General features: G+C 42.6%; 1 protein-coding gene across 27 annotated transcripts in view; it reads left to right on the top strand.

Annotated features, from left to right (window-relative positions):
- Positions 1 to 25740, top strand: part of DST (dystonin) — a 513843-nt gene that overhangs the window by 232040 nt on the left and 256063 nt on the right. The gene's annotated exons all lie outside the window — the stretch shown is intronic.

Raw genomic sequence — 25740 nt, 5'->3', positions numbered from 1 at the left:
ATGAACATTTTTTGAAGACTGCAGAACAGGGGTTTATAGAGAATGGAAGATCAATTAATAGTAAAATGTGTTTTGAACTTCAAACTATTTTATGACAAGAAGATAAGCCCTTTTCTGAGATTTTAGTACTTGTTGATACAATAATGAGTATCTTTTCAAATTTTTCAGATAATACAGTGTCTTTTCAAATTGAGAACCTCACAACTTGACTCAGTAATTCATAAAATGACTTTAGTTCTGTCTTGTGGTCAATTATAGTTTTTCTTGATTTCCTTACTGCTAATAATAGTATTACTTCTGCTTCCAACACTGCCATTTTGAATGCCTAGGCTGAGCCACATGCTGGATGGGCCTTGTAAGTGGGTTGTCTGGTTGAGCCCTTGTTTAGCCAGTGACATTCCGGAGGCTCAGGAACAACAAGACCTGACCGGCGTGGGTGGGCTGAAACGTGGCAGAGAACCTTCTGGTTCTCCAGGAAAGCTCCGCCATCTTGGCCCATCTTGCCTGAGCAGAGCCACAGGGCTGAAGAGCGGTCAGGAGGGGCAGACCCGGCAGCAGGGGAAAGGAGCAGTGCTGAGGTGCAGCTCTCGTTTCTTTCTGCGTTACTTCTAGTCTTTGCTGTGATGCTGCGGCCATAAATTTTTATTTGCATTCTTCTCTAATCAATATGCTTTACAAGCATTTAGAGATATAGATAAAAGCTTATGAGAAAGCCAAGCAGCACTCCCAGAGGCCGGGGTTTTAGCTGGAGAAGGGCACTGACTAAGCCCTTTTCAAAGAAGAGGATAAGGCGGTTTGCTCAGTGGAGCTGACAGCCCCATCCTGCCGCGCAGGCTTCACAGCAGCGCCGGTCCCATCTTTCCGTCGTGGGTAGGTCCCGCAGAAGCTTTGCTGCGTCGTCTGTTCTGGACTCCAGGCTGCAGCTCAGCCCAGCTCGGTGCCTGACACGCTGCTTCTGTCAGGCCCCTGTTGCTTCCTCAGTGAACCTGAAACCAGATGACGCTTTCCCCCGTGTTTGTGATACATACCCCTGACTACTGTGATGGGAAGATGAAAAGTGTCACTTTGTGAGAAGTGAGGTAAAAGTCCGGAAGGAAAGGCATTGCGTGATGACTCCTTCCTGTGAAGGCTGAGGAGCCCCGCTGCGTTGTGGGTGCAGAACGTGAGGCACCCGGTCAGACAGGAGGAGCTGCCACGCTGATGCTGTGCGTTCCTTCACAGCCCAGTGCAGGGTCTCTGTTCATGTCGGGGGCACAGGAAGTTTACTCTTATTTATAACTGACATTAATGTATATCTAGCGTTAAATACGTACAAGTAAATAAAACAATATAATAAAAAGAACCAGCCTGAATACTCTTTGGAAGGACCTATGCTGAAGCTGAAGCTCCAAGACTTTGGCCACCTGATGCAAACAGCTGACTCACTGGAAAAGACCCTGATGCTGGGAAAGATTGAGGGCAGGAGGAGAAGGGGACGGCAGAGGATGAGATGGTTGGATGGTATCACTGATTCGATAAGGACACAAACTTGGGCAAACTCCAGAAAATGGTGAAGGACAGGGAAGCCTGGCCTGCTGCAGTCCATGGGGTCGTAAAGAGTCGGACATGACTTGATGACTGAATAACAGCAAGAATTACGTACCTATAAATAAATGAATAAGTAAAGTTTGCCCAACTTACCTACTGTTATTTCCCTCAGCTCAGAATGTAGAAGACTATTGATTGAAGCTAGCTTTTCTTCACTGGGGAATTTTCTAATAGTTTGCTGACAATATTAGTAGATTCTTTGCAGCCTTATTGCATGTGAGGAAGAAGAAATCGTTTCCTTCTAACCTTTCTAGGTTCCTGGCTGGGCTGTAAAACAAAAGACAGATAAATAAGAGAAAAGCATACAGATTATTTAATAAGAACTTTGTATAATCAGGAGCCTTCAAGGGGAAATTGAAGGCCTGAAGAAATGGTTAAACCTGAATGTGTTTTAACACCAGGCTTGGTGGGGAGTGGAGGGTCACGGGGAAACGTGGCAGAACAGAATGGCGTGAGCCAAGGGTAATAAACTTGAGAAGTGTTCAGATTCCTCTCACCTGCAGAGATAAGGATGCTCCTTTCCTCCAGGTGCAGAGCGAGCACCTCCCCGCTGAGGGTCTCATGACCTGCCTGGGGGTGGGTGTTGGCAGCGCCCTTCCAGCACCCGCTGTCTCCCAGCTCCTTCGGCTGGAAACGTCCAGTCTGCCCAGGGGCCGTGTCTGGGGTTGTGCATCCTGAGCCCTGTCTTGCAGGTGTGGTTAGGTTTCTCATTTCTTAGGATCTTACAGAAAACCCCGTTTCCAGGCACTGTCGGGTTGGCTGCAAACCCGAGGGGAGATTCAGAAACTGGTTTTGAAAGGGGCTGATGAGGAGGACAAGTAGGGGGAGGCAGAAGCCAGTGATGAAGAGCGGGGCGTGCCCTGCTGGTGGAGAACTTGACCTTGAGAGCGGTCAGTGTGTCAGGGGCCAGGGACGAGTCACGTTGGACTTGCCACGGAGTTTGGAAGCAGTTGCCTGCATAGTCGTGTCTGACTCTTTGCGACCCCATGGACCGCAGCATGCCAGGCCTCCCTGTCCATCACCAACTCCTGAAGCTTGCTCGGACTCATGTCCATTGAGTCAGTGATGCCATGCAACCATCTCATCCTCTGTAGAAGCAGATGTTTTTTCTGAAACTCTCCTGCTTTTTTTTTTTTTTCACTTCATTTTTTTAAATTTATTTTTAATTGAAAGATAATTGGTTTACAAGGTCGTATTGGTTTCTGCCATACAACAATGTGAGTCAGCAACAAATATACATACATCCCCTCCCTCCTGAGCCTCCCTCCCACTCACCCCTCTCCTGCTTTTTTGATGATCTCTGGTTCCTCTGGCTTTTCTAAATCCAGCTTGAACATCTGGAAGTTCATGGTTCATGTACTGTTGAAGCCTGGGTTGGAGAACTTTGAGCTTTACTTTGCTAGCTTGTGAGATGAGTGCAATTGTGCAGTAGTTTGAACATTCTTTGGCATTCCCTTTCTTTGGGATTGGAATGAAAACTGACCCTTTCCAGTGATCAATGCAAAGAAATAGAGGAAGATAATAGAATGAGAAAGACTAGAGATCTCTTCAAGAAAATTAGAGATACCAAGGAACATTTCATGCAAAGATGGGCAAAATAAAGGACAGAAGTGGTATGGACCTAACAGAAGCAGAAGATATTAAGAAGAAATGACAAGAATACACAGAAGAACTATTAAAAAAAGATCTTTATGACCCAGACAACCACGATGGTGTGATCACTCACCTAGAGCCAGACATCCTGGAATGCGGAGTCAAGTGGACCTTAGGAAGCATCACTGCAAACAAAGCTAGTGGAGGTGATGGAATTCAAATTGAGCTATTTTAAATCCTAAAAGATGATCTTAATGTGATATAGAAGAAATGTATATGTGAAAGAGGGAGAGATCAGTGACCTCAGAAGGAAGCTGTTAAAGCTGGGAGGACCACTGTGTACATCTAAAAATGCTGAACTGAACACCGATGGCCTGAGCTGTGGATTCATGGTGCTGACATAGTCTTAACACTCGATGATGTCTTAAAGAATTTCTTTTTTCCCTTCTTCCAGTTTCATTGAGATATAATTGACATACAGCACTGTATAAGTCTGGGCTTTGCAGTGTAATGACCTGACTTACATGCATTACAAAATGATGACCACAGTAAGTCTAGTGAGCCTTCATTACCTGTATATAGATACAAAGTTAAAAGAGAAAAAGTTTTCTCTTATGATGGAAAGTCTTAGGATTTACTGTCTTAAATTTCATATATAACTTACAGCAGTGTTAATTACCTTCAGTTCGGTTCAGTCGCTCAGTCGTGTCCAGCTCTTTGTGAGTCCGTGGACTGCAGCACGCCAGGCCTCCCTGTCCATCACCATCACCAACTCCTGGAGTTTACCCAAACTCGTGTCCACTGAGTCGGTGATGCCACCCAAAAGTATAAATCTCATCCTCTGTCGTCCCCTTCTCCTCCCGCTTTCAATCTTTCCCAGCATCAGGGTCTTTTCAAATGAGTCCACTCTTTGCATCAGGTGGCCAGAGTATTGGAGTTTCAGCTTCAGCATCAGTCCTTCCAGTGAATATTCAGGACTGATTTCCTTTAGGACAGACTAGTTGGATCTCCTTGCAGTCCAAGGGACTGTCAAGAGTCTTGTCTGACACCACAGTTCAAAAGCATCAATTCTTCCGCGCTTGGCTTTCTTTATGGTCCAACTCTCACATCCATATGTGACTACTGGAAAAACCATAGCCTTGATCAGATGGACCTTTGTTGGCAAAGTAATGTCTCTGCTTTTTAACATCCTGTCTAGGCTGGTCATAACTTTTCTTCCAAGGAGTAAGCATCTTTTAATTTCATGACTGCAGTCACCATCTGCAGTGATTTTGGAGCCCAAGAAAATAAAGTCTGTCATTGTTTCCATTGTTTCCCCATCTATTTGCCATTTAGTGATGGGACCAGATGCCATAATCTTAGTTTTCTGAATGTTGAGTTTTAAGCCAACTTTTTCACTGTTCTCTTTCACTTTCATCAAGAAGCTCTTTAGTTCTACTTCACTTTCTGCCATAAGGGTGGTGTCATCTGCATATCTGAGGTTATTGATATTTCTCCCCGGAATCTTGAATCCAGCTTGTGCTTCATCCAGCCCAGTATTTCTCATGATGTACTCTGCATATAAGTTAAATAAGCAGGGTGACAATATATAGCCTTGACATACTCCTTTCCCTATTTGGAACTAGTCTGTTGTTCCATGTCCAGTTCTGTTACTTCCTGACCTGCATACAGGTTTCTCAAGAGGCAGGTCAGGTATTCCCATCTCTTTAAGAATTTTCCACAGTTAATTGTTAATTCCACAGTTAATTTTCCACATGTTAATTACCTTAGTCGTGTTGTATATCACATGCCTAGTACTTATTTGAGAGTTTTGTTTATGTGCTTATAGGTTCAGTTCAGTGCAGGTTATTAACTGTTAATTTCATCTGTTGGGATCTACACATACATTAAAGCTACACCACCCTAAGTGATCATGAAAAGTATAAAACTGTGGAATTAAACCTAAGTTTAAAGATGTGCAAATACGGTCAAATAATACGCATTTTGAAAGGCTCTGTGTCCTTAGTTGTACACGAGTTATCTACATTTACCTGACTAGTCAGCTCAGTTGCTTTATAATCTTGAAAGTACAAATATACAAACAAATCTCTCGGTGATTTTCCTATCTTCATTGCTCTTGTCACTTCACTTAACAGTTGCTGACAGGTGATGTGTTCGAAGGAGTTTTCATGTCATAGGTCCAGTTTATATCCCACAAGTCTGTATGAATGTTTAGTCTTTTCCCTTGGGATGTATTCGTGTCAGATGTCCACTTCTTTATTGATGATTTCTTGGCTGCGTTCGGGCTCCGTTGCTGTGTGTGGCTTCCTGTAGTTGCAGCGTGGGCGGTCTGCCCTTGTTGTGGTGCTCGGGCTTCTCATTGCTGTGAGCGGCTCCTCCTGGGAAGTGCGTGGGTTCCCCTGGTTGCAGCACACAGGCTTGGTGGTTGCCGCTCCCAGGCTCTGGGGCACCAGCCAGGAGTTGCGATGCTCCGGTTTAGTTGCTCTGCAGTAGGTAGAATCTTCCCAGGTCAGGGATTGAACCTATCTGTGTTCCCTGCATTGGGTGGCGGTACCGCTAAGGAAGTCCAGATGTCCATTTTTTTAATTTAAAATTTTTTTTATTTTTTTAGAAATTTATTGACATATAGTTGATTTATGATGTGTTTCTGCTCTATAGCAAAGAGATTCAGTTATGCATATATATATTCTTTCCCCTTATGGTCTGTCCCAGGATATTGAATATAGTTCCCTGTGCTACACAGTAGGGAATGGTGTTTATCCATCCTATATATGATAGTTTTCATCCTATGCCCACTTTTGACAACATTTTGTTACCAATTTTTCTATTTTGAAAAAGAAAAATGTTTCACAAATGAAAGTAGCAAAAATCTACCTTGTTTTAGGATTTTTCCAGCAGGATATCTATGATATGGTATACAGGAAATGCACAGCACTGCTGAAGTGCTGTTGCTTCATATTTATGCACAATATTGAGATGCATTTATGAGGGAGAATCAATAGCTAAAATTAATGTAAGAACATCTACCAACATAATATGGACAAGACTACATTTTTATTATAATTGCTTCCTTACAATGCATTTTATTCATTCACTGCCAGAATTTTCAGATTCCATTCGAATGAAAGCAAAATTGAGCCAGGAATATGCTAACATTTAAATTGCATGTCCATTGTAGGGGTATGGGAAATCATATTTATTGGCAACCCACATGCCTTATATTAGAAGTTTTATACATTATTTTGTGACTTACCTGTTTAAAGAATTTCTTATCAAAATTGTTTAAGTGTTCTTGTTTGTGATTTTTTAAAAAAAACTCTCATGGGAAATATACTGCTGCTGCTGCTGCTGCATCGCTTCAGTCGTGTCCGACTCTGTGCGACCCCATAGACAGCAGCCCACCAGGCTCTCCCATCCCTGGGATTCTCCAGGCAAGAACACTGGAGTGGGTTGCCATTTCCTTCTCCAATGCATGACAGTTAAAAGTGAAAGTGAAGTCGCTCAGTTGTGTCCAACTCTTAGGGGCCCCATGGACTGCAGCCCACCAGGCTCCTCCGTCCATGGGATTTTCCAGGCAAGAGTACTGGAGTGGGGTGCCATTGCCTTCTCCGGGGAAATATACTACTCATTTTCAAATAAAATTTAGAGACACCATGGCGCTGGTGGTCGGATCGTGTTTTGATAGAGCACGTGTGCGCAGTCCCTCACATGTGAGTGGGGCTGTTTGTCCGTCATTTTTAGAGAACTGCATTTCCCCAGGTGGTTGAAGTAGGAGGTGGGCTGCTCTTCTTCTTAGACCGGCCCCGGAGACACAATCTAGTGCGTATCTTGATGGATGGATGTTAAGAGTTTAAGTCCTGAGGTCGAGGAGCCCTCCTAACACCAGAACAGCAGCTTGCCAGCCCCACAGAGGTATAGGTTTCAAGCCTCCTTGGGCTTCTCTGTTTATTTCGGAGGCTCCCTTGCTCCCTTTCCCCAGGGGCGCCTGGGTAAGTGGGTCCTCCTGACTCTCTGTGTTTCATCCTGGAGTCCCAGGGCAGCTGGTCTTGGTGAGGGTTGGGGCAGGCCCTCATGGGGAGATGATGAGCACCAGATTCTCTGGAGTCCGTAAAGAGTGCAGCACTCAGCCCTCGTGCTGGGGAAGAACGCCTGGGGCGAGTGGGTACGAAGGCAGCCTGGAAGTAAGCTAGTCTTGCCTGGAGTCTGTCCTGGCGGGCAGCCTCTGTGAGCTAGTCTGCCTTTTCCAGCATCTTCCCTCACTGTGCCCTAGAGCCCGGAGGAGGTCCATCCTTTTTTTGGGGGGGGGGGGGCAATTTATAAAACTGTCCCTCCCTTTTTAAGAATCTGAATTGAAGTATAGTTGATTTACAATATCGTATAAGTTTCAGGTATACAGCTCAACGATTCTCTTATACATCTGTACGTATGTGTGTGTGTGTGTGCGCATGTATTTATATATGTATATGGCTTCCCTGCTGGCTTAAGACCGTAAAGAATTTGCCTGCAATGCAAGAAACACAGGTTTGATCCCTGGATCAGGAAGATCCCCTGGAGAATGGAATGGCCACCCATTCCAGTATTCTTGTCTGGAGAATTGCATGGATAGAGGAGCCTGGTAGGCTACACCCCATGGAGTCACAAAGATTTGGACAGAACAGAGCGACTACCATATATATATGTTGTATATATAATATAGGTTAGCCTTGAACTGTTCTAAACCTTTGTTTTCTCATCTGGAAAGCACAGAGAATAATGCCCTCTTTAGAAATCTTTCAGATTAGCAAAAGCTCAGGTCTGTCCTCCAGTCTTCCATAGCAGTGGCCATGGGTCATGATGGTTGCATTTTTATGGTTTGTGTCATAGTATTGCCTATGAGAAGAGGAGTATCGCATTGAGTATTGCATATTGAAGAGAGGAGATGGCCCATCTGAGAAGGGGCTGTGGTTTTCTGTTGCAGTGCCAGATGCCAGTTAGACGGTGAACTCCAAATAAAGGAGTGTGTTTCCCATGGTCTGGCTGAAGCCCACACTGTGTCCCTTCCCGTGGGTATGGCAGTTTGAGATGAGATGCTGTGATTATTTGTGTGCCATCACATCTCTGGTTGAGTTTAGCCCGGATAAAATAATCCACATAGCAGCAACCTGGTAGAGTCATAAACACAAGATGGCATTTCAGCCTTCTGCCTGAGCAGAGAGAATCTGGCACTTGTATTTCCTATAAGAGCATTAACAGCCTTCTAGTACTTGAAAAAACAAAGCAAAATCTCCAAAATCAGTAACGCTTACTGAATTCTTGAAGAATAGTGTAAAAACTCTATTTCTTAGAGTTAAGTACAGTTATACCAGGAAGATATAAGTGCCCTGACCTAAAAGTAGAAATTTCTAAAAGTAGAAATGTGTCCTATAGATCTGTGTCCAAGTTAATGATCTTCAGGGTTATCTTTTTTTTTTTAATCTCACAGTTTGTTTCACATTGTTCCCAGATGTTTTAAGCATCTCATTATGCATAAGCTTAAAAAACTAAAGAAGCCCTATTTGCAGACACTTTGATTTTACTGGAGCATCGTGCATGCCTGCGTGTGTGTTAAGTTGCTTCAGTTGAGTCCAGCTCGTTGCGACATCATGGACTGTGTCAAGACCAACAAGTCTTTGTGACACCATAGCCCACCATGCTCCTCTGTCCCTGGGATTCTCCAGGCAAGAATACTAGACTGAGTTGCTATTTCCTTCTCCAGGGGAGCTTCCCCACCCAGGGACTGAACCAGTTATCTTAAGTCTCCTGCATTGGCAGGTGGGTTCTTTACCACTAGCGCCACCTGCGAAGCCCTGCTGGAGCACTGTATGTAACAGCAAATTTTAAAAAATTGATGTATAGTTGATATCAGCTAGTTGTATAACATAGTGGCTCACAGTTTTTAAAGGTTTTACTCCATTTGTAGTTACTCTAAAATATTGGTTGTCTTCCCTGTGTTGTACAGTATATCCTTGTAGCTTATTCATTTTCTACATGTTAATAATAGTTTGTACCTCTTAATCGCCTATCCCTATCTTGCCTTCTCTCCTTGCCTCTCCCCACTGGTCACCATTAGTTGGTTCTCTTTATTTGTGAGTCTGTAACAAGAAGTTTTAATGTTTCTTCTCATTTGTTAAATTCCAGACTTTTGGTTTGTGGATTTAATTTCTGATGAAGACTTTTCTTGATCATTTTAAAATTAATTTTCCTGAGTTGACAGGATCAAATAAAAACATATATATATATATATATATATATTTTTTTTTTTTGGCAAAGAAAAGCATTTTTAAAAACAGGTTCCCAGGAACATCAGTGCTGTGAGATGCCTTGGGGTAAGGTGGGGGTGGTGGGGAAGGCTTCCTTTGCCAAGAGTTTGGAAAGCAGCCTTCCCAGATTGGAGAGATTTATGGTACACATTAGCATATCAAAGACTGAATTTCTGTGGAAAAGAACCCTGTTTAAACCAGTGTTACACAAAACCACTTGGTCATGGATTCTTTTTTTTATCAAAGAATATCTATTAACATCCCTTTGAGAAATCCTGCAGGAGAGTTTTAGAAATGACTGTTTTTAAGCAAGTCTAATTAATTTTGTGTTAATTCGAATCCCAGATTTGGACAGGATCTAGTTAATTTGGTTGTCCTTGCAGGAATGTTTTCTCACAGCCTTTCTTATGGGTCATTTGCTTTCTAATTCATGGATAACTCACACTTTCAGTCTACTTGAGTTGTAACTGAGCCAGAATCTGCTCATTGTAACTCCCACCCTCATGTCTTGGGTCAGCCCCCACCCGCCCCTCCCCACATGGTATTAAACATATATGTCAGCTCTTAAACATGTGAAGAATTAATTTTGTCCCTTTTTTAAAACTTCTCTTGTCAAAAAGTTTTAAGAACACTTAAAGCTTCTGTTGACTAAAAAAATATGTACAACCTATAAGTTGAGAGTTAGGTTTTATTCGGTGGGGATGTTGGACTTGAGCCCTGGAGACAGGACCTCAGGTGACCCGGGGAAAGCGGACTCCGAGGGGCAGGAGAGGAGCCAGGCTACATACAGGTTTGCAGCAAGGGCAGGTAGTCTATGGAAAGATTACTGTTAGTTAAGAGAAAACGAAATCTCTCACATGAAGAGATTTAGCAGTTTTCTGTGTATGGGAAGATACTAGTGGCCCGCTTGCTGAAATTATTTCTTTCCTATGCGTCTGGCCCTCTGGGGCCAATCCTGCTTTCTTTATTGTTCACTTGCTTCTTCCTTGTTTACCGTTGGGGAATGTGGTGGGTGGTGCCTCATGCCCCCCAGCTCCTCATCTCTTAGCTGATGGCTTCTGAATAGCTGGCTTTGTTTCACCTGGGCTCAGGAATTTGCATTTGGAAAAGTCTTGTTTGTTGGTAGAGTGTAAAGCAGAAAATACTTCATTTCATACTTTCATAGCCTTCATTTCATGTGATGATTCCATTTTTACACTGCGTATTTATTTTTCTGGCATGTTCTCTTTGTGTTCTTACCTGTGTTAAGACTTGAGTTGAAGGCAGACAGTGAGTTGAAGGAAAGTCAGTCAGGTCATCACAGCTGTGCAGCAGGAGCTTGGGCCCACGTTATCCACTCTGTGCTCAGCACCTTCCAAATTATCTCTGACCTTCCACCTCCCTACCTTTGTACATGTTGAGCTGTTTCCCTGTTTACTTACCTTTAAGGGTTTTTTTCTTTGTTGCAGAATAGCCCCGTTTGTCGTAACTATTTTCCAGTTTTTCTACAAAGAGCAAGTATTGCTTTTATTTTCAGAAAAGAACAAGATAATGTTATTTTATAAAACTTTCGTCTTTTTCTTTCTGAATTTGCTTTGGGAAGGGAAGGCAGCTGGATCATTCACCTGTTTCACAGGAATGGCCTGATAATGACAAATGTGCTGCTTTTCCCCAGAGTATTTGTGTTTCAGATGTCTTGGTGGTGGTGCTGGTGGGAGAGGCCTTCAAATATGGCCAGAGGGCCAAACCAGGCCACAGCCTGTCTTTTTGTACAGACCATGGGTTAAGAATTATTTTTACAGTTTTTTAAAGAATTAGAGACAAATCAAAAGGAGAATATTATTTGGGGGCATATGAAAGTTATATGAAATTCAACATTCAGTGTCCATAAATAATTATGCGGAACCCAGGCATGCCCATTCATTTGTGTGTTCTTGTACCACTTGGCCCTTAAAGCCAAACATATTTCCCACCTGGCTCTTCACAGAAAATGTTTGTGGAGCTCTTATCTCCGGGTGAGGTTTTGTGTATATTTAGGGTGAACTTTTATGTGAATTCACTTTGCTCTGAATCCCTTTGTGAAGATGGCTTTCTTTTCCTACATGTAAGATCTGCTGTGGTTCAGTGAATGAAGTTTTATACCATAGTTGCATTGACGTGAGCCAAATAGATGGCCAGATATTTCTCCATCAAAGATGGTTTATTCAAGAGCAGCAGAGAATTGCAGTACAGGGTCTGCAGCCAAGGGGAATCACAGGAACATTCAGGCATCGCAAGGGAGGGGCCCACTGTTACAGTGGGGAGAGGAGGTGGGTGCGCTGCAATTAACACAGACCTCCTGGCTTTTCATTGGCCGGGCCCTGGCCGGCTAGGAAGGTGGGTCTTCTCCTGCTGGGCTCCGCTGTCATCACAGACTGTGAGAGCGCCCCCTGCTGGCCACCTGACTCTAATTGAGGTTTTTAAAACTTTTAATTTATTAATTTTTTACAGCTGCTGAATGTGCTTCCTTCTTCGATTTATTTTTAAAAATGGCATTTGAAAAGGCCAACTCAATACATTGCTTCATATTTTAGGCAAGATTTTCTTTCTGTGATAACCCTTTTTGAATGAGATGGAGTCAAGAAAGAGATACCTGCTTCAAATAAGAGTTCAGTAAGTCGTGCTGATGGAATTGTGCTCCTTGTCCTTCAAATTAGATGTTTCCCAGCTGCATCACTGGGTAGCCCTTTCAGTATGGCTGTTCCATTTGCTTTTTGCTCTTTTAATATAGATCTCCTTTTTTGTTTAGGTGAAAGTGGTTGGCATTGCCAGTTTTTCTAGCCTCGTTAGTATTATAATTAATATAATGGTTTAATTATTAATTGATTACTTTGGAAACTAATTTTAATAAATACAAATCATAATTCCTTTTAAGTGTATTTTCATTGTGTGTACCTCCAGATTGGAACGGCCTGTCTTATATTGTGGGCAGTGTTCTTATTCTTAATTCCTGGTGAATTCAGATGAGTGTAAGCATGTCCTGTGTGCAAACAAAATTGCCACTCAGTAACTCAAAGGGCGTGTGAGTTATATAGTTTTAGCTCTCATACAGTATTTAGGTCTCTGATCCATTTGGAAGAAAAGGTTCAAATGAATCCTTTTGCATGATGAATATTAGTTTCTCAGTGTCATTTGTGGAAAAGATTCAACACTGAATTGCTTTTGTTCTTTTGTGAAAAACCAATTGTTAGGACTTCCCTGGAGGTCCGTTGGTTAAAACTCTGGGCTTCCAATGCAGAAGGCGCAGGTTCAATCCTTGCTTGGGGAATTAAGATTCCACATGCTATGTGTTGTATGGTGGGAAAAAATAAAAAACAATTGTCCATAAATGTGTGTCTATTTCTGGACTCTCTGTTGGGTTCCATTGATCTATATGTCAATTTTTTAAAAAAGCATTTTAAAAAAGATTCTTGTTTAAGTCCTAAAACTTGGTTTACCTGAACTCCATTCTGGCAGTCACTTCCCAGGTCAATTTGGATGGGTCAAGGGGAACACTTAGAGGATTTGGTGCAGGAGTGGAGGTTTCCCTCTGTGTGTTGGTCATTGAGCAGCATTATTTAGCTCCAGCTGTACGAGAGGACACAGTGCCAGGTACCGATTGTTACAAATGCCCTGGTGGGCCCTGCAGGAGAAACAGATTCCCTCTGGGAAGTGGGTGATGGAGTTCATGATTCTGTGTCCTGAGTTTCTCTTTTCTTCCCCATCACCAGGCAGGCACTCAGGAGCCCACAGCTGAGGGCATGGCTAAGGTCACAGGCAAAGTACAGATGGCTCATCTTTTATTTATTGAACAGAACTTCTTTGTCTGCTGTATGAAGGGTACTGTGTGAAGCACGAAGCATTTATAATGAGGACCTAAGACTCTGTCCTCTTAAGGGGCTTACGCTTGTGCTATCATGTACGTAAAACTCTTCTTGAAGGAAAAGGATGGTCGGTGTCCTGGTATAAGCCAAGGAATACGGGAGGGCAAAGGAGGGATGCTTTCACGGTTTGGGTGACACTGGAGTTTGACCTTGAAGAAAGAGCAAGATTCAATAGCCAGAGGAGTGGGACAGAACAGCATTTCGGGTAGAAAGAATACCTCAAGTGCAAGCAGAGACCGCCGCTGTCCATCCACATTCCTTTCCAGCTCTCTCAGCCCTCGGGGTGGAAGTGCAGCTGTCCCGCCCGGGCGCTGGGGCACGTGTGTGCTGCACGGCACCGCAGCTGTGTCCCCACTTCACCTTTGCACACGTGGCCCCTGCGTTTCAGGGCGGTCTCTCATCTGTCTAAAAGAGAGGATGTTCAGAACAGGGACCGGAGGAAAAATAAGATCCGCTTAGATTTTAGGCTTTAGTAGGCGGCATACGTGGGTATCGCCTCTGATTCTGGTCATGAACGCCTGTGAGGACTGACTGTCGAACGTCCGTGGTCCACAGGTCTCTGCTGAGCAGATTGAAACCTGGAAGTTTGGTAAAATTGCAGTGTCATTTAGGAGGGAGTCCTTTTTTTAAAAAAAATTGAAGTATATTGGATTTACACTGTTAATTTCTGCTGTACAGCAAAATTATTCAGCTATATATCTATATGTATCTATATATACTCTGTATCTTTACATATCTATATTCCATAAAAAGAATACACACACACACATACACACACACATACTTTTTCACATTCTCTTCCTTTATGGTGTATAGGATGTTGAATACACTTCTTTGTGCTATACAGTGGGACCTTGTTGTTGTCCAGCCTGTGTATAATAGCTTACATCTACTAAGCCCAGCCTCCCGCTCCATCCTTGGGAGGTGATCACTTTGAAGAAATTGATGCCAGCTTTTTAAGCTTGAATCTTCCCACAGAAGGTATCATTCTGTGGCAGAGATTCATTTCAACAACAGCGTATACAACATCTGTCAAAAATTTTCTTTATTAGTGATGATAAACCAATATTTATGATTCTGCCCACGCGTTTGGGTCTGGGGGCCTTGGAGTTTCATCTGGATTGAAGGAAACGTTTTAACAGGGGGCAGGTTTCAGCGTGGTCGGGAGCAGAAGCAGTGGGATCGCATGATCTGGGGGTGTCTTTAAAAATAGTCTCCGTGCTCATCTCCCTGCGGCAGTTGTCCTGTCCTAATCCCGGTTGCTTCAGAGGTTTAGTGAAGAGGATGCAGCCAGTTGTTCTCAGCTGTTTACTCTTAAGGACTTGAGGACCTGGGCTTATGTGTAAAGAAGGGTGAATCAGTTGCATGTGGAGTATCAGAGAGCATCGCAGGGTTTTAAAGGGCTCAGAACCTTAACATGTGCTCCTGAGAGACCCTGAGATTTTCTAGTCCTCAAGACTTAAAAAGACATGAAGCCACGGCTCGTGTCATCCCTCTCTTGGAAGCACAGTGCTCCGAACAGCACACGGGCAGTGCCCGCGCCGGTGTGACCCAGGGCGGCCCTCCTGGCCGGCTCCCCGCCCAGAGTGGCACCCACAGCCCCGGCCCCGCTGCCTGCAGAGGGCTCCCCACCTCCCAGTCCTGAGCCTTGCCACCGGGCACCATCCCAGCCGCTGGCACAGGCTCGCTCATCGTCCTCTGCAAAGGAGGCGAAGTGACTCCTTGAGGGCTCGGTGGGGCCTTTGCTTTTTTGTGTGCCCCGAGGTTGTGCTTCTTTTTGCTATAAACAGTTGTCCTAAAAGGAATTTTATTTTATGTATTTAAAAGAAATTTAAATTGAAGTGTAGTTGATTTACAGTATCTTGTTAGTTTCAAGTGTACAGCACAGTGATTCCATGTATATATATATATAGAATATAATACATTATAGAATATAGTATATAATATATATTATATTGTATATTCTAGAATATAGAATATAATATATATTTAATATAATGTAATATATATTATATTGTATATTCTATAATATATTCTATATATATAATACATATACTATATACTTTTCAGATTCTTCTGCCTTACAGGTTATTACAAAATATTGAGTAAAGTTCCCTGTGCTATATACAGTAGGACCTGGTTTATCATCTGTTTTTTTTTTTGGCCAAGAGGCATGTGAAATCTTAGTTCTCTGACCAGGGATCAAACCCTTGCCCCCTCCATTGGAAGGTGAAATATTGACCACTGGACTGCAAGACAAGTCCAGTTATCTATTTTATATATAGTAGTGTGTATATATTAATCCCAACCTCCTACTTTGTCCCCCAACTCCCCTTTCCCCTTTGGTAGCCATAAGTTTGTTTTGTATGTCTGTGAGTCTCTTTCTGTTTTATAAATAAAATCATTTGAATCATTTTTTTTTTACATTCCACATATATTTGTCTTTGTCTGACTTACTTAGTATGATAATGTCTGGGTTCATTCGTGTTGCTGCAGATGGCCTTATTTCATCCTTTTAATGACTGAGTAGTATTCCAGCGCATATATGTACCACATCTTCTTATCCGTTCGCCTGTCCGTGTACAGTTAGATAGCTATGTCTTGGCTACTGTAAATAGTGCTGCAGTGGACATAGGGTTGCATGCATCTTTTCGAATGATGGTTTTTTTTCCCCAGATACATGCCCAGGAGTGAGATTGCAGGGTCATATGGTAGCTCTATTTTTAGTTTTTTAAGAAACCTTCGTACTGTTCTCCATAGTGGCTGTTGCCAGTTTACATTCCCAGCAGTGTAGGAGGGTTCCTGTAAAAGGTATTTTAAATGGTGCCAAAAGGAGAGAGGGCAGCTCCTATTCGGGACAAGTGTCCACTTCACTGTTGAATTACTGTGCAACAGACTGGGCTCTGACAGCCGGTCAGGCGTTTGACACAAGCCCCAGAGGAGATGATTCAGCTCAGAGGTATTCAGAAAGCAGGGGCCACAGCAAGCCTTTTCGTTAGAATTGCCAAGTCGTTGGAGGTTCTGTCCCTCTCCCTGACCCCTCTCTTGGACTCTTCTCTCTCTGCCCAGCAACTGCCCAAGGCCCTCATGTTCTTTCTCACTTTCAAAGCTCTTCTCTGGACCCCTGGGTGCCCCAGGGTGCCTCCCTCCCACACCCAGCCCCCACGGTTACTCCATCTAATCACTAACGGTGGTCAAAGCTTCTTTGAAATTGATAACAGACAGGTGTTAAGAAGAATATCAGTGTGATAAAGTGACTTGGAATTTGGAGGCAATGACCGATCGTTTCTTTATCCCAGGAGCTGTCTTATTTTTATCTGGGGACTGGTTTATTTACTTGAGTTCGTCTCCAGTTTCTAATAGTTAACCTGACCTAACTTACATTATTGGGAATACCTTACCAGAGAGTCATTTAGTGAGGGTTTATGGAGAAGGAAATGGCAAACCACTCCAGTGTTCTTGCCTGGAGAATCCCAGGGATGGCGGAGCCTGGTGGGCTGCTGTCTATGGGGTCGCACAGAGTCGGACACGACTGAAGCGACTTAGCATTAGCATGGAGGAAATACACATTTCTTGAACTAGTTGTAAGTTTTGGGCATGTCTGTAACTTAAATTTAAAATGAAAGTTAAAATTTAAAAAAAAAAAAAATTTAGGTACTTCCCTGATGTCCAACAGTTAAGACACCTCCAATGCAAGGGACACGGGTTCAGTCCCTGGTTAGGGAACTAAGATCCCATGTACTGTGACATGGCCAAAAAAAAGAGTACTTCTAGATAAAGTTGGGCAAGAAAAGGGAAAAAAAATGTTAAACATTTTTTACATGATTTGTATTGAAAAACATGTGCAATTCTGTTTCAGAACTTTTCCAGTAAAAGCTAGAATTTGAGAAAACAGTGGAATTTGTTAAAAATGTTGGTGATAAAGTAATAGGACTTTGATAGTGGAGCGTGGACTCCGTATGTCAGATGGGCTCATTTCACGTGTTTAGGACCTGGCAGGTATGAGCTCACGTTGTGTGTTGCTTTTATAATAATGTTCTGCAGAGCAGTCATTATCTGTCTCGTTGCATCACTGTAGTCACGTGCTTACATCTGTGTCAGTTTTGTTTCCCCGACCAGCTCATTGATTATTCCTTGTCAGTGCTGAGTGACTCTGGCACCCGCTTTCCCAGCTCTTGCTTCCTTTTGCCCAAACTGTAAGAAGGTGAACGGGAAAGAGATGAGTGTCAAAATGCAGGTGATTGGTGTCTTCCCATTTCCTGATGTTATTATTGAAAACTGTCCTTGATTTCTTGAAGTGGTAAATGGTTTAAAGAAAGACGTGTGTCAGGTATGAGCCAGGTGGACGCTGGATAAATTGAAAGGAGAGACCCACATCGTCCGGCCGAGCATCCCTGCCTTTGAGCCTCAGTGACTGTCCTGCACCTAACCCCCACCCTTACCCCGCCACCCCTTGTAAAGCTCACACGGCATGGATGATGCTAACGTCTTTGTGAACCAGGGCTCCTTGTTGTAGTATGGAGGCTCTTTAGAATACATCCTTAATGAAAACCAACCCCCAAACAGTGGGCAGATACACAATAATATGTAGAGTAATTGACTTCTGAATTTTATTTTTCTCCTTCAATTACATTATTTATAATTGTTAAGCACCAAGACATAATACAGTTCTGCAGGCCATAAAAGATCTGCAGACCAAGGGGAAGATTCATGCAAAAACGGATTTTTATCTGTCTTTGTGTTGTAAAAGGGAAGAACTGAAAGGAAAAGTAGACCCAAATCAGACCAAACTAAACCAGAACCAGCCACCCAAACCCCACAGAAATTATTACAGAAAATAATTTCATCCTTTAAAATTTCTAAAAGTTGAAATCTTCTTTTATAAATGTCCCTATGACAGTGGTAAAACTATACAGAAGAAAATCAGAAGTACCTGGGTTAAAACCATAATCAAAAAGCTCCCAAATCTTGACGTGTTTACCAGTAAGAAAGACGACTTAACGACCTGTAGTTCTACCTCGTGATGAAAGACTAGAGAATACCTTTTGATTTTGTTTGGTTTTTTAAAATTGGTTGTCGATTGTCCATCTGAAAGCTTAAAAGAGAAGTCTTCTTTGAGAACTATTCATGTCCTTTATGGAGTAGACAGATTATTGGTACTACTTGGGGCCAACAACTGAGTTGTTTGAAATGCTTCCTTATTTTATTCATTAATACCTTAAGATGTATGATGAATATCTTTATTTTATGGTTAGAAACCAGTGAAGGAGATAATTATGAGTGGCCCTAATGCCGACCTAACATACTGCCTAGAGAAAAGCATGACCACCTTTTTATTACATCAGATAATGGTATTTACCCTTTATATTTCCCTGAACCAGATTAGAATTTATGGTAATTTAGGAAGAGTCTGAGCTGTGGTTTTATTTCTTCACCATTCTTGAAGAAATAGTACTGACATAAGTTTGTAATAAACAACCATTCAGAAAAGGCACCTACCAAAGCAAATGCAGTGTTTTGAAGCATTTCTGTGCATTTTTAAAGCATCAATTTACCTATCAGTAATTGATGTAGTAACTTATTGGCAGGTTATTTTTATTTTTGAAGTAGGACTTGTAAGGAGCTCACCCCCAAGAACGTGGTTGCTTATTTTTCCTGAATGTATTTGTTCAGAATCAAAAAATTGCTTTGAATAACATCTTCATTTGTAGTTTCGCCTGAAGCTGAGTCTCCCGTTTCTTTCCACCCAAGGCTGCGAGGTGCTCTGTCTTGGGGCAAGCCTTTATTATTTATGTGCCTTTCTAAAGTTAGGGGTTGTTTGCCAGAGTGGCGTGTCCTTCAGCTTTAGGACTGCCCTAAGAGGGGCCTGGCCATCCTTGCCCGTGATTTGCTCCTTGCTGCTGGGGTGGGGGCATCCCCTTTCCCCGGGCTCACGAGGGACTGCGTGGCCTCTGTGTGCCCCGCACCAGCGGCCTTTCCTGCATCCTCGCCTATCGCCTGGACCTCCGGCAGCTCTTTCTGGGTTTGCTCAGGATAGGGTGGGAGCTTTCATGTTGCTCAGAGATGGTGTGTCCTCGTTCTGCTTGGGGCTCAGTGGCTGGCTTTGCTCAGCACAGGCTGTCGGTACCCAGGAGGAGGTCAGCCCCCTGCGCCCTGCCCCTGCGCCCCATCCCCACTCCTGTCCCCTTGGCATCCCGGACACTGTCCTTCCCTGGAGCTGGGAGCTCCCTCGTCTGGCCCCCTGTCCAGTTCTTTCCTCCAGGTGGGACACTCCCATCTTTGGGGGAGGCCTTCTCAGCCTCCCACAAAGTTTCTGTCATCCCAGCCTGTGGGCCTCAAGAGGTGGCGTGCGCTCTTTATCCACCTTTGCACCCTTCGCATCAGTTCAGGGGCTTGCCTGGTGGTCCAGGGGTTGAGAATCCACTTCCAGTGCAGGGTGTGGGTTCAGTCCCTGGTTGGAGAACTAAGACCCCAGATGCCGCAGGGCGTCTCAGCCCTCCTGCCGCAGCTACTGAGTCTGTGACTTAGAGAGCCTGCCTCATGCAGTGGAGAACCACTTTTTATTTTTGTGGCCAAAAAATAAAAGCAAAGTGGTACCCTGGCGTATGAGGAATGCTTAATAAATATTTGCTCACACGAGCTGCAGCTCTATGGTAGTGCTAAGGATAAATACGGGAAGTGAGATTTTCGTCTAGATTGACATCAACCACTAAAAGTCAGACTTTGGAAAAAGGCATCCTTAAGCATTACATAAGCAACTGTGCTTATATGTCTGAAGGTCAGCCCGATCTTCAGACTTGAATTTGATTTAGCCCACCTGAAATCAAGCAATTGCAAGCTAAAATAAAAATTCCAGAGTGCTATTTTGAGCAGTTAAGCCATTGTGATGATGAAGACCTGGCATACTCTACTCTGTTCTCTATCGGAAATAAAATGGGAATATTTTTGTGTCATCAGCAGGACCTTGTTCAGAGTCTCACCCCACCCATTTCGCCTGTATTTCTCTTCCTTAGGAAAACTCCTAAGCAAAAGATGAACGCCCTCTAGGGGTGAGCTTGTAGGTGCAATGCAGGACCGCATTTTAAGAAAGCCTGCAAAATTCTGGGAGAATTCCATAGGATTCAGAAAACACAGAAAAAGATGCTTCATCCCTGTTATGTAATTCAAGTTATATAATTTAACCCCAGAGTGTCCCAGAGTGCTTTCAACTTGCTTATCATTTCCTCGAGCTCTATTTAGTCAGACAGCTTTCTATCCCACAGGGAGAGAATATCCAAAATGAGAAGAAAGAATGTTTTATTAAAAAGTGAAAGCCGAAGGTTGAAGCTCTTGGCAGTTTGCAGTCATCTGTGAAGGAAAGTTACCAGGCCACGTGTCTGTGACTCAGACATGGGACAGAATAAAAGGCTTTTCTGTGGCAGCTGAACTATTTCCTTCCTTTTTCACCCCGATTGATCACATGCCTGGGTATTTCTCTAGGACCTCAGCTGCTTTCACTCAATTCGCCCATTACCACTCCTTCCTCATAACACTCTACTTTTTATTTTCCATAATGCTGATATTTAATTTTTAGTTGGCATTCCTTTTCTATCTCATTTGTTTGTGGTGAGGAAAATGAGTCGTTACTTATAAAGCACTTACACAGGGTTAGGTCCGTTTATGTATTTTTGTTTATTATTGTTAATAATGGTGCATTTGTTTTATATGGAGTCATGAAGATGAAAATAATGATATCTTACATTTAGGTAGCATTTTTCATACACAGCATTTCTCTGGAACCTCAGAATGACCCCCTGAGACAAGAAAAATAAGCAGTATTCCATGATAAATAATGACTCAGCATGTTTTCAAGCATTACAGAAGCTGAGTTAATCTGTTTCTGTATTTCTTCCTAAAATTCTTAGCAGCTTTCCATTTTACATATTTTCTCTTTTAAGTTGACAGTGATTTTTTTAAAAAGATGACAGTTTTATTTTCAGGTCACAGAATTCTCATTCTCTAGTTTGAACTCGAGGCCTTCTGTTTTCAGTCTTGATTTTGCAGATGAGGAAACGGAGGCCTCGAGAGGTTGGGTAACTGGTTCATGAGGCCTGCGGCAGAGGCATGGCTGAAATCCTTTTTCCCGTGTAGTATGTTTTCTCTTTCCCTTACTTGGTTTTGCTTGGCTTAATCTTCTTCTTCTTTAAACATGCCTAATTTAATTTTTCTTTATTGGTGCATGAATGTGGTTGTGGAAAAGGACCCTTTGTGGTGGAAAGTTTCCCTCATGTCCATAGTTGGGTTCAGTCTGGCAGAGCAAGTTGTGAAATTGCTTTTATGTGAAATATGTGTTCAGAATCATACCTCATCTTTTAAAAATTGATTTCTAATTGATTTTTAATTAATTGATCTTTTAAATTTTAATTGAAGTAAATCTACTGATCTATAACGTTATGTTAGTTGCTGCTGTATGGCAAGTAATTCAATTATACACACACGCGCACGCGCACACACACACACTGTTTTAAAAGATGTTTTCCATTATGGCTTATCATAAGATATTGAAGATATAGTCCCTGAGCTGTGCAGAAGGCCCTTGTTTATCCATCCTGTGTATTGAAGCTTGTCTCTTCTAGCCCCAGCCTTCCACTCCATCTATCCCGCCTGCCCCTGCCCTTTGGCAACCACCGGTCTGTTCTCTGTGTCTGTGATTCTGTTTCTGAAAGTGAAAGTTTCTCAGTTGCGTCCAACTCTTTGCAACCCCATGGACTGTGGCCTATGAGATTCCCGCATCCATGGAATTTTCCAGGCAAGAATACTGGAGTGGGTTGCCATTTCCTTCTCCAGGGGAGAACCTGGGTCTCCTGCCTCAGAGGCACATTTTTTACAGTCTGAGCCACCAGGAAGCCGTGTTTCATAGATGGGTGCATTAGTGTCCCATTTTAGATTCCACATGGAGAGGTATCCTGTGGTCTTTGTCTTTCTCTTTCCTACTTACTTCGCTTAGTATGATCATCTCTAGGTCCATCCGTGTTGCTGCAAATGGCATTATTTCATTCTTGCTAATGGCTGAGTAGTATTCCTCTGTATATATATGTACCACATCTTTTTCCATTCATCTGTCGATGGACATTTAGGCTGTTTCCATGTCTTGGCTATTGATCACACCTCATCATTAACCATCCTGGAGTGAGAAAGACAGAGGAAGTGGATCTGGATTGAAGTGTGGCTCTGGCAGGCATGGGTGGGCACAGGGGACCAAGAGCGCATGGCTTTCTTAGCTTTGATTGTTCGTGCCTGCCCAGGGCGGGGGCATCCTTACTGTGTGCTTGTTTCCACTGTCCCTTCTGAAGATGTCAGACCTGCATGATAGACTTGTCTATTTTGAGAGATTCGACAGCTGCCTCAGGGTCAAGAGATGCATAATATTGTTTATATAACTGTGGTCTCTCATGTTCCTGCTCAGGCTCTCAAGAATTAGTCTACCCTCTGATTACACTGGAGATACTCAGAGGAGTATATTGATTTAGATGTACACATATGCATGAAATTCACAAGCTTAGCTCTTCTGCCTTGTTTTTTTTGTTGTTGTTGTTAATTGAAGTATAATTGACAGATAACATTATATTGGTTTCAGGTATATGACATCATGATTTGATATTTGTATATGTTACAAGATGATCAAAAATTCTAGTTATAATACCATTCATCTCCAGACAAAGTTAACTTTCAGGACTTGGTTTCTTGGCAGCTTTCAAGTATGTGATACAATACTATTGACTACAGTCACCCTGCTGTACACTACATCCCCATGTCTTATTTATTTTATAACTGAAAGTTTGTTTCTTGTGATCTGCTTCGCCTGTTTCACCCACTCCTGAGCCCCAACCCTTGGCAACCACCATTCTGTTCTCTGTATCTATGATTTTTGTTTTGTTTGCTCACTTGTTGTTTTTTAGATTCCACTTATAAGTGAAATCATACAGAATTTGTTCTCTGTCTGACTTATTTCACTTAGTCTAATTCCCTCAAGGTCTCTGTTGTTTAGTGGCTGAGTAACATTCCACTGTATGTGTCTTCTTTATCCATTCGTCCATCCATGGACATCTTGTTTTTAAGTGGGCCCTTAGCCTTACATTCAAGCTCATGGCTTGGAATGAGACCACATCAGTTCTTACAGGACTCTGATATGTGAGTAGAAAATTGAGTATTAGCATTCATTTCACATGTGTGCTTGTCTGCACATGTGTGTGTTATGTATATCACAGATTTCTTCCTGAAAAGATCCTTGGAAATTGGTTCATCTCTGAAATGTAATTGAGTATTTCAGGGGAATGTCATTTAATGCCATTTATTTAATAGAAGGTAAATATTTAATGGAAGGAATACTCTCTTTGTACCTTATTTAGGTATTTATAGCTTTTCTAAATAGGACTGTCTGAAATGTGTTATGATGTGCTCCTTTTTTTTTTTTTTAGAAAAATGAAGTATTTTTAAGCTTGCTTTTACTGTTATATAATTATCTTGTGACACCAAAGAGTCAGCTGATATTCCTTGGGTATTGGGAAATCAAAATAAAAATGTCAACTTGTGAAAATGGGAACACTTGCTTAAAAATAATCTGACTGTTTCAGTTTTGCTGGTCATTTTATAGGTTCTATTGGCATTAGTAGTTACTTAGAGCTATTAGGCCTGAGTGTAATGCTTACATTATTTGTCATTAATGATGCATAGATGGGTAAATGAATGTTAGTTGAATATTAAAAAGTACTGTGACTTAGGCAGAAAGTCCCCAAATACTAGTCATAGGAGCTGATAAGTTTGATATGAAACTCTTAAGGGAATTTTATCCTTCACTAATTACAAATATTTTCTGACAGTAAATCATACTGTAAAGCATGTAGTCAGTTAAGATAATAAAATTTAGTAGTATTAAATTTTTTTTTAATTGAAAGATTTTAAAATTGGGGTATTGACTCAATGGACATGAGTTTGAGCAAACTCCGGGGAACAGTGAAGGATAGGGAAGCCTGGCGTGGTACAGTCCATGGGGTTCGCAGAGTCGGACACGACTGAGCGACTGAATGACGACAACTAGTTAAAATGTCCCGGTAGTTTCAGCTTTACGGTGAAGTGAATCTGCAATATGTATACATGTATCCCCTCTTTTTTTTGGATTTCCTTCCCATTTAGGTCACTGCAGAGCAAAATTTAGTGGTATTTAAACTGCTTTTGGAGAAGGAAATGGCAACCCACTCCAGTGTTCTTGCCTGGAGAATCCCATGGATGGAGAAGCCTAGTAGGCTGCAGTCCATGGGGTCGCACAGAGTCAGACATGACTGAAGCGACTTAGCAAGCTGCTTTTTTAGACCCGAAAATCTTAACCATCAAAGGCTGGCTTCCAGTTTACATTAGGCCCTTTCTTGCTGGTTGCTCTGGAGTCAGAAAGTTTTGACCATACTTTGGATCTTTTTGTTTCTTTCTGCTGTTTAGTCACATGACACTTTGCACGTGCACAGAAGCTTGACTCCTGCGTGTAAACCTCCAGAGTGTGTGTCCACGCAGACAGGGGGCCTGCAGGCCCGTGCCCACGTGCTGTGGGGAATGCTGGTCTCTGCCTTTGTGGACCCCGTCCTTGGCTCGCGAAGTAGCACAGCCCAGCATCAGCCCAGGGGAGCAGGTTGGGGTGGGCCTGCCTGCCGTGGGACAGCTGCGCTCTCAACCTGCTCTGACCGTGTCTGTCTGGTAGAAACTGACTGCGTGTGCCAGGGGTGTCCCTCTGTGGGAAAAGCAGAGCTTTGGGGAAGTCTTTGGTGGTTTGAGCTATAAACTCAAACTTAAACCATCCTTGTTAACTGTCAGTTACTATGAGTGTGGTTATGTGATTTATCCCCTGGGAGGGATAACTCACTGGTTGGGTTTAACATACACACACTACTATATATAAAATAGATAATCAGCAAGGACATACAGGGAACTCTACTCAGTACTCTGCAATAACCTGTATGGGAAAAGACTGAAAAAGAATCGATATAACTGAACCATTTTGCTGTGTACCTGAATCAAGAAGAACATTGTAAATTAACTGTAGTCCAATAGAAAATTTAAAAAGAAGCTATTCAAAAAGAAAAGAAAACCCTTCACCACAGGAAGATTTATGCTGTGCAGAGAAATCTTGAGTAGAGGCCTTATAACTTCACATATATTTAAAAAAAACTTTTAATTTTGAGATAATCATAGACTCACAGGAATTTTCAGAAGTAGTACCTAGAGTCTCATGGACCTTTTACCCAGGCTGCATCTCTGGGTTTTTAACATATGGAGGGCGGTCCTCTGGCATCTTGAATTTTGGGACGCAGAGATCAGGAAGACCAACTTGGGGCCGGGGGGCTAAACACTCAGCTTGTTAAGGTGTCCCTGGT

Source organism: Bubalus bubalis, chromosome 2 (assembly GCF_019923935.1).
Source record: "Bubalus bubalis isolate 160015118507 breed Murrah chromosome 2, NDDB_SH_1, whole genome shotgun sequence".
Taxonomy (NCBI): domain Eukaryota; kingdom Metazoa; phylum Chordata; class Mammalia; order Artiodactyla; family Bovidae; genus Bubalus; species Bubalus bubalis.
This window is presented reverse-complemented; position numbering and strand designations above follow the sequence as displayed.